Source organism: Melanotaenia boesemani, chromosome 17, assembly GCF_017639745.1.
Source record: "Melanotaenia boesemani isolate fMelBoe1 chromosome 17, fMelBoe1.pri, whole genome shotgun sequence".
NCBI lineage: Eukaryota > Metazoa > Chordata > Actinopteri > Atheriniformes > Melanotaeniidae > Melanotaenia > Melanotaenia boesemani.
In genome coordinates, this window is record NC_055698.1 from 26,110,063 (window position 1) to 26,116,478 (window position 6,416).

At 51.4% G+C, this 6,416-nt stretch overlaps 1 protein-coding gene across 1 annotated transcript in view; it reads left to right on the forward strand.

The window, feature by feature from the left end:
- Positions 1-6,416, forward strand: part of LOC121656682 (C-type lectin domain family 4 member F-like) — a 781,688-nt gene that overhangs the window by 759,177 nt on the left and 16,095 nt on the right. The gene's annotated exons all lie outside the window — the stretch shown is intronic.

The window sequence follows — 6,416 nt, forward strand, 5'->3', positions numbered from 1 at the left end:
GACACGTTTAGAAGCTTCTATAAAACATTATATGAATCACAGATTAATCCAACAGATGAACATATTGAACAATTTTTAAACAACATTAATCTACCAAAACTAAAAAATGAAAATAAAATAAATTTAGATGCACCTATTACTGTAGATGAACTCCACGAAGCTCTCCAACATATGCCCAACAATAAAGCCCCGGGTCCAGATGGTTACTCAGCAGAATTTTACAAGGAATTCTGGACAACGCTAGCTCCTACATTTTATAATATGTTGTTAGAAATAGAGGAAAAACAAAAAATACCGCAAAATATGAACTTAGCTAATATAACACTATTGCTAAAACCAGGCAAAGACCCCACACTTCCATCCAGTTACCGTCCCATATCTTTAATAAATGTAGACCTGAAAATAATTAGTAAAGCTCTTGCCAGAAGGATAGAAAAAATAACCCCTCTTATAATACATCCGGACCAGACAGGTTTTATAAAAGGTCGACATTCATCTACTAACACACGTAGACTAATTAACCTCATTGATTACTCTACTTTACATAATCTAGAATCCACAATCATTTCTCTAGATGCAGAAAAAGCCTTCGACAGGGTAAACTGGAAGTTTCTATTTGCAACACTAGACAAATTTGGGTTTGGACCTTCTTTCATAGAGTGGATTAAAATATTATATAATAACCCAAATGCATGTGTGAAAACCAACGATCAAACTTCTCCAAGCTTCCGCTTACAGAGAGGCACCAGACAGGGCTGCCCACTCTCCCCCTCACTTTTTGCCATTTTCATAGAGCCGTTAGCAGCTGCTATTAGACAAAATATAGAAATTAAAGGAATCCAGGGCAAAAATATAGAACATAAAATAAGTCTTTATGCAGATGATGTATTACTCTTCCTTCAGAACTCACAAACATCACTCTCTGAGACAATCACAGTTATTAATAAGTTCTCATCAATATCTGATTATTCTATTAACTGGTCTAAGACTACAGCCATGTCCATCAACTGTGACCTACAAAACATCCCTAATATCAAAATACAGACAGGAAACATTAGATATTTAGGTATAAATATTTCCCCCAGATTATCAGATTTAACAAAATTAAACTATGTTCAGCTACTAAAAACAATAGAAGATGATCTATTACGGTGGAGGCGCTTACCCATCTCAATAATGGGGAGAGTTGCCACCATTAAGATGATGATCCTACCTAAAGTTAATTATTTATTTTCAATGATACCCACTAAACCCTCCACCAGTTGGTTTAAATCTCTGGACTCTTTCATATCCAAGTTTCTTTGGAAAAACAAGCCGTCACGTATCAGTCTTAAAACCTTACAGCAGACTAAAGATAGAGGAGGACTGGACCTACCAAACTTTAATAACTACTTTATAGCTAACAGGCTGCAGTACATCTCCAAGTGGCTCAAACCCAGTTATCTGGATGAGCCGTGGCTAGATGTGGAGCAGGCTTTGTGTGAGGACTTAGTCATCTCTGACCTGCCGTTCATCAGCTCAACCATTAAACCATATAAGTGCTTTAAAAGCCTTAACATCCATTTTTCCTTAATGGCTTGGTGGGAATTCTGTAAGATAACCAGATCTTCCCTCTTTCCATGTAGACTTACACCCATCTGGAACAACCCTGACATCCTGCAGAACAAAAAGATGATAAACTTCACTCAATGGAAGACTAAAGGAATACAACAGTTAGGACAGATAATAGAAAATGGAAACTTTGTATCTTTCAACACAATTGTCTCACAGTATGGAATCAACAGCAATAAATTCTTAGAGTACCACCAACTAAAATCAATTATATGTAAGAAGTATACCCCTGTACAGTTAGACTTGCAGCTTCCTGTCAGAATAGCAGAATTCCTGAATCATAATACTCCAAAATTATTATCAAAAATATATAGATTACTTGCAAAGCTAGAAGACAGGATATCTCTCCCAACTTCAAAATGGGAAGATGATTTATCTAATAACTTTGATCAGAAAAGATGGTCACAAATATGTTTAAACACGTTTAAAATGACTCAGAATTCAAATATACAACTAATACAATTCAAAATTCTCCATAGAACTCATTATACAGGACACAGGATGTTCAGGATGGGCCTTTCACCATCAGATATCTGCCCACACTGCTCTGAGAACACCTCTGATAGCTACATCCATGCGCTGTGGTCCTGCACACCTGTCCAAAGGTTCTGGATTAAGGTGTGTGAAGATCTCTCAAAATGGTTTAAAACTAATTTTCCTGCAAACCCCACACTTTGCCTACTGGGCGACCTGGGTGACACTAACATAGGAATACACTCCATAAACTTGGTCCTCGCAGTCTTATGCATCGCAAAGAAAACTATTCTTGTGAACTGGAAAGATAAGAATAATTTGTCTATCCAGCAGTTTAGAAATCTCCTGTTAGATCACATCAGCATTGAGACAATGTCTGCCTCCTCCAGGAACCAGTCAGATGACTTTCATTCCCTCTGGTCCCCTGTGACTGGCTACATCACTTAATGTAGGTGGAGGATTGCGGCTTCGCTGGGATGGGGGCGGATGTGGGTGGGGGGTCCCTGGTGGCTTCAGGTCTCCGGTTGTCTCCTGGGTGGGGATCTAGGCTGCTCCGCTGCTGGGTCGGCTGGGGGTTCCGGTCTGGGCGGGCGGCATTGGGTGGGCCCCGGGGTGGGGCTGCCTCGTGGCGGTGGGGGGTGGCTGCCGGGGTGCCTGGGTCGGTGTCCGTCGGCCCCTGGCCGGGTGGCCGGTCGGGCCCGGGGTGGGCCGGGTGGGGGCCCCGGGCTCTGGGGCATCGGGTCTCCCCCCGCTCCTGGGGGTGGGGGGTCTGCCGCTGCTGGGGGGGGCTGGGCCCGTCTGGATGTGCCGTGCCGGGGGTTGGTCCGTGCCCTGGTGCTTGGTCGCAGCCCCGGAACCTGGGTGGGGGTGTGTTTGTGTGTGGGTGTGTGTGTGTGTGTGTCTGTGGGTATGCTGGTGTGTGGGTGGGTGTAGAGGGACGTGTGTGCCGTATGTGTGTGTGGGTGTGTATGAAGGTCTGGGTGTGTGCGTGTATGTGTGTGTGTGAGTAGTGTGCGGGTGTGTGTGTGGAGGTCTATGTGGGATGTGGGTGTGTGTGAAGGTATGTATATATGAGTGTGTGCACGTGGAGGTCGAGGTGTGTGTGGAGGAGTGAAGGAGTGGGTGGAGGCGTGAGTATGTATGGAGGTGCTTGTGTGTATATGCAGGTATGTATGTGAGTGTGTGTGTAGTGGTGTATGTGTATGGAGGGGTATGAGAGTGTGTGTGTATGTGGGCACCGGTGTGTGTGTTTATAGGTATGTGCGTGACGTGTGTGTGTGGAGGTATGTGCACGTATTGAGGTGTTGGTATATAGAGGTGTGTGAGAGTGTGTGTGAGTGGCTGGGGAGAAAAAAAAAAAAAAAAGGAGTGTGTGCGTTTGCAGGGGGTTAGGACGTGTCTTCTGGGGGGCGCCCTGGCTGGGTGTTGGGGGCGGGGGCCTGGGGTTCCCTTCCTTCGCCTCGCCCCCCTCCCACTCAGAAAGAGGAAAGTGGCCCCTTGGGCTGGTGGCTGGCCCCTGGGGGGGTTCGTGGCGTGCCTGGGTTGGGGTGCCTGCTCTGGGCCTGTGACGCCTTTCGGGGCCGGCGGGGGACGGGGGCGCCCTAAGCCACTGGCGGGTCGTCTTCCAGGGGGGAGGCTTACCCCCCTCTGGACCTACATCTCCTGACCCCTCCCCTCCCCACTCTTCACTACATACACAGGTAGGGCCGTGGGGGGTGTGCTTGTTGCGCTGGGCGGGGCAGGGGGGGTCATCATAGTGGCCCCGTTGCTTCGCCGAGCGGCAGCATGCCTCCCAGCTTTTAATTCCACTTAGTCACTGAGCACAAATAACATTTGCAACATACAAACACGTTTTGGGGGGTGGAACATGCGAGGTCAGGTGGGTGGGACTGCTCAGGTGGCCCCACCCCCTCCTCAATGCAGTTACTGCCCCCCAATTTTAACCCTCTTTTTTTAATTGCAAACAGCACATAATATATTCCCTCACTAGTGGGGGAGGGAGGGGCGATGGGGTCTTCAAGCGCCCCTGTCTCCATGGATGGCCCGGGGGCGGGGCGGGCCGGGTGGCCTGTCGCGTTGGCCCGGGGCGTGGGCAGGCTGTCCCGGGGGGTTTGGCTGCTGGCCCTGGGGGGAAGGTGCTGTTTTGGGGGTGGGGAGTGGGGGACTGGGGCGGGGTGGGGGGGGGTGGGGGCCTGGCTCGTGTCTCCTCGCCTCCTGGCTGGGGCTGTCCCCCTGCGGCGTGGGGTGGCGGGAGGATGGTGGTGGGGGGATAGTGTTTGTGTGTGTGTGTGTGTGTGTGTATGTGGGGGGGGGGGGGAGTGGTGTGTGTGTGGGGGGATGGGTGGTGGAGGGATGGTGTGTGTGTGTGGGAGGGTGGGGTGTGTGGAGGTGGATGTGTGGTGTGTGGGAGGGGGGGTGGTGTGGGTGTGGGAGGATGAATGGTGGAGGGATGATGTATGTGGGGGAGGATGGGGTATGTGTGGGAGAATGTATGGTGCAGGGAGGGGGAGTGTGTGGGAGGATGGATGGTGGAAGAATGGTGTGTGTGCAGGAGGATGGATGGTGTATGGGAGGGAGGATGGTGTGTGTGTGGGGGAGTGGTGTATGTTTGGGAGAGTGGGTGATGGAGGGGTGGTGTGTGTGTGTGTGGGAGGATGGGGTACGTGAAGGTGGATGTTTGGTGTAGGAGAGGGAGGACGGTGTATGTGTAGGAGAATGATGTATGTGTGGGAGGATGGGTAGTGGAAGGATGGTGTGTGTGTGTGTGTGTGGGAGGTGTGAAGGTGGAGGATGGTGTATGTGTGGGAGGATGAGTGGTGCAGGGAGGGGGAGTGTGTGGGAGGATGGATGGTGGAAGAATGGTGTGTGTGCAGGAGGATGGATGGTGTATGGGAGGGAGGATGGTGTGTGTGTGGGGGAGTGGTGTATGTTTGGGAGAGTGGGTGATGGAGGGGTGGTGTGTGTGTGTGTGGGAGGATGGGGTACGTGAAGGTGGATGTTTGGTGTAGGAGAGGGAGGACGGTGTATGTGTAGGAGAATGATGTATGTGTGGGAGGATGGGTAGTGGAAGGATGGTGTGTGTGTGTGTGTGTGGGAGGTGTGAAGGTGGAGGATGGTGTATGTGTGGGAGGATGAGTGGTGCAGGGAGGGGGAGTGTGTGGGAGGATGGATGGTGGAAGAATGGTGTGTGTGCAGGAGGATGGATGGTGTATGGGAGGGAGGATGGTGTGTGTGTGGGGGAGTGGTGTATGTTTGGGAGAGTGGGTGATGGAGGGGTGGTGTGTGTGTGTGTGGGAGGATGGGGTACGTGAAGGTGGATGTTTGGTGTAGGAGAGGGAGGACGGTGTATGTGTAGGAGAATGATGTATGTGTGGGAGGATGGGTAGTGGAAGGATGGTGTGTGTGTGTGTGTGTGGGAGGTGTGAAGGTGGAGGATGGTGTATGTGTGGGAGGATGAGTGGTGGAGGGATGATGTGTGTGTGGGAGGATGGGGTAGGTGTGGGAGAGTGTATGGTGGAAGGATGGTGAGTGTGTGGGAGGATGGATGGTGGAAGGATGGTGTGTGTGTGGAAGGATGGATGGTGGAAGGATGGTGTGTGTGTGTGGGAGGACAGAGTATGTAAGGGTTGGATGGTGTATGTGTGGGAGGATGAATGGAGGAGTGGAAGGAGAGTGTGTGTGTTTGTGTGTGTTGGTCTGGGGGGGGGGGGCAGGACTGGTTCTCGGGGTGTGCGGCTGGGCGCTGGGGTGTGGGGCTGGCCTCTGGCGGTGGCCGTCTGGGCGGGCCGGGTCCCCCCGGGTGGCGTGCTGGCCCTTGGCCTGTGGGGGTGGGGGGTGTCCCTGCGCTCCTGGGCCCGGGCCCTCTGCCCCGTCTGTCCCGGGCGGCCGGTGCCCGGGGGGGGTCGGGGACTGCTGGCCTCGGCCTGCCGGGGCCGGTGCCCTGTGTCCGCGGGGCGGCTCCTGCTGGGGTCTCCTGCTGCTGCCTTCCTGGGCGGGCGAGTGGTCGTCTCTGTGGACCGGTCGGGATCTGTAGCCTACGGGGGGGCTGGTGGCCTGGGTCTCGGGACCGCTGGCCTGACTCTGGCCTCTGTTCAAGTGAGGTGGCATCTGCATGATCACTCTGCATGGTCACTCCTTCCTGAACGTCTCCACACAGTCTTTGCGTCGCCATGTGGCCGAGTTCTCCAGCATATCCACACAGGTTTCTCTGCGCGTGTTCTTGAATACAGCAGTTTCACTTATATCTATTATCATATTTTTTTTTTTTCTTTTTTTTTTTATTATTTCTGTTCTTATTATTATTATTATTACTCTTACTCTTATTATTATTA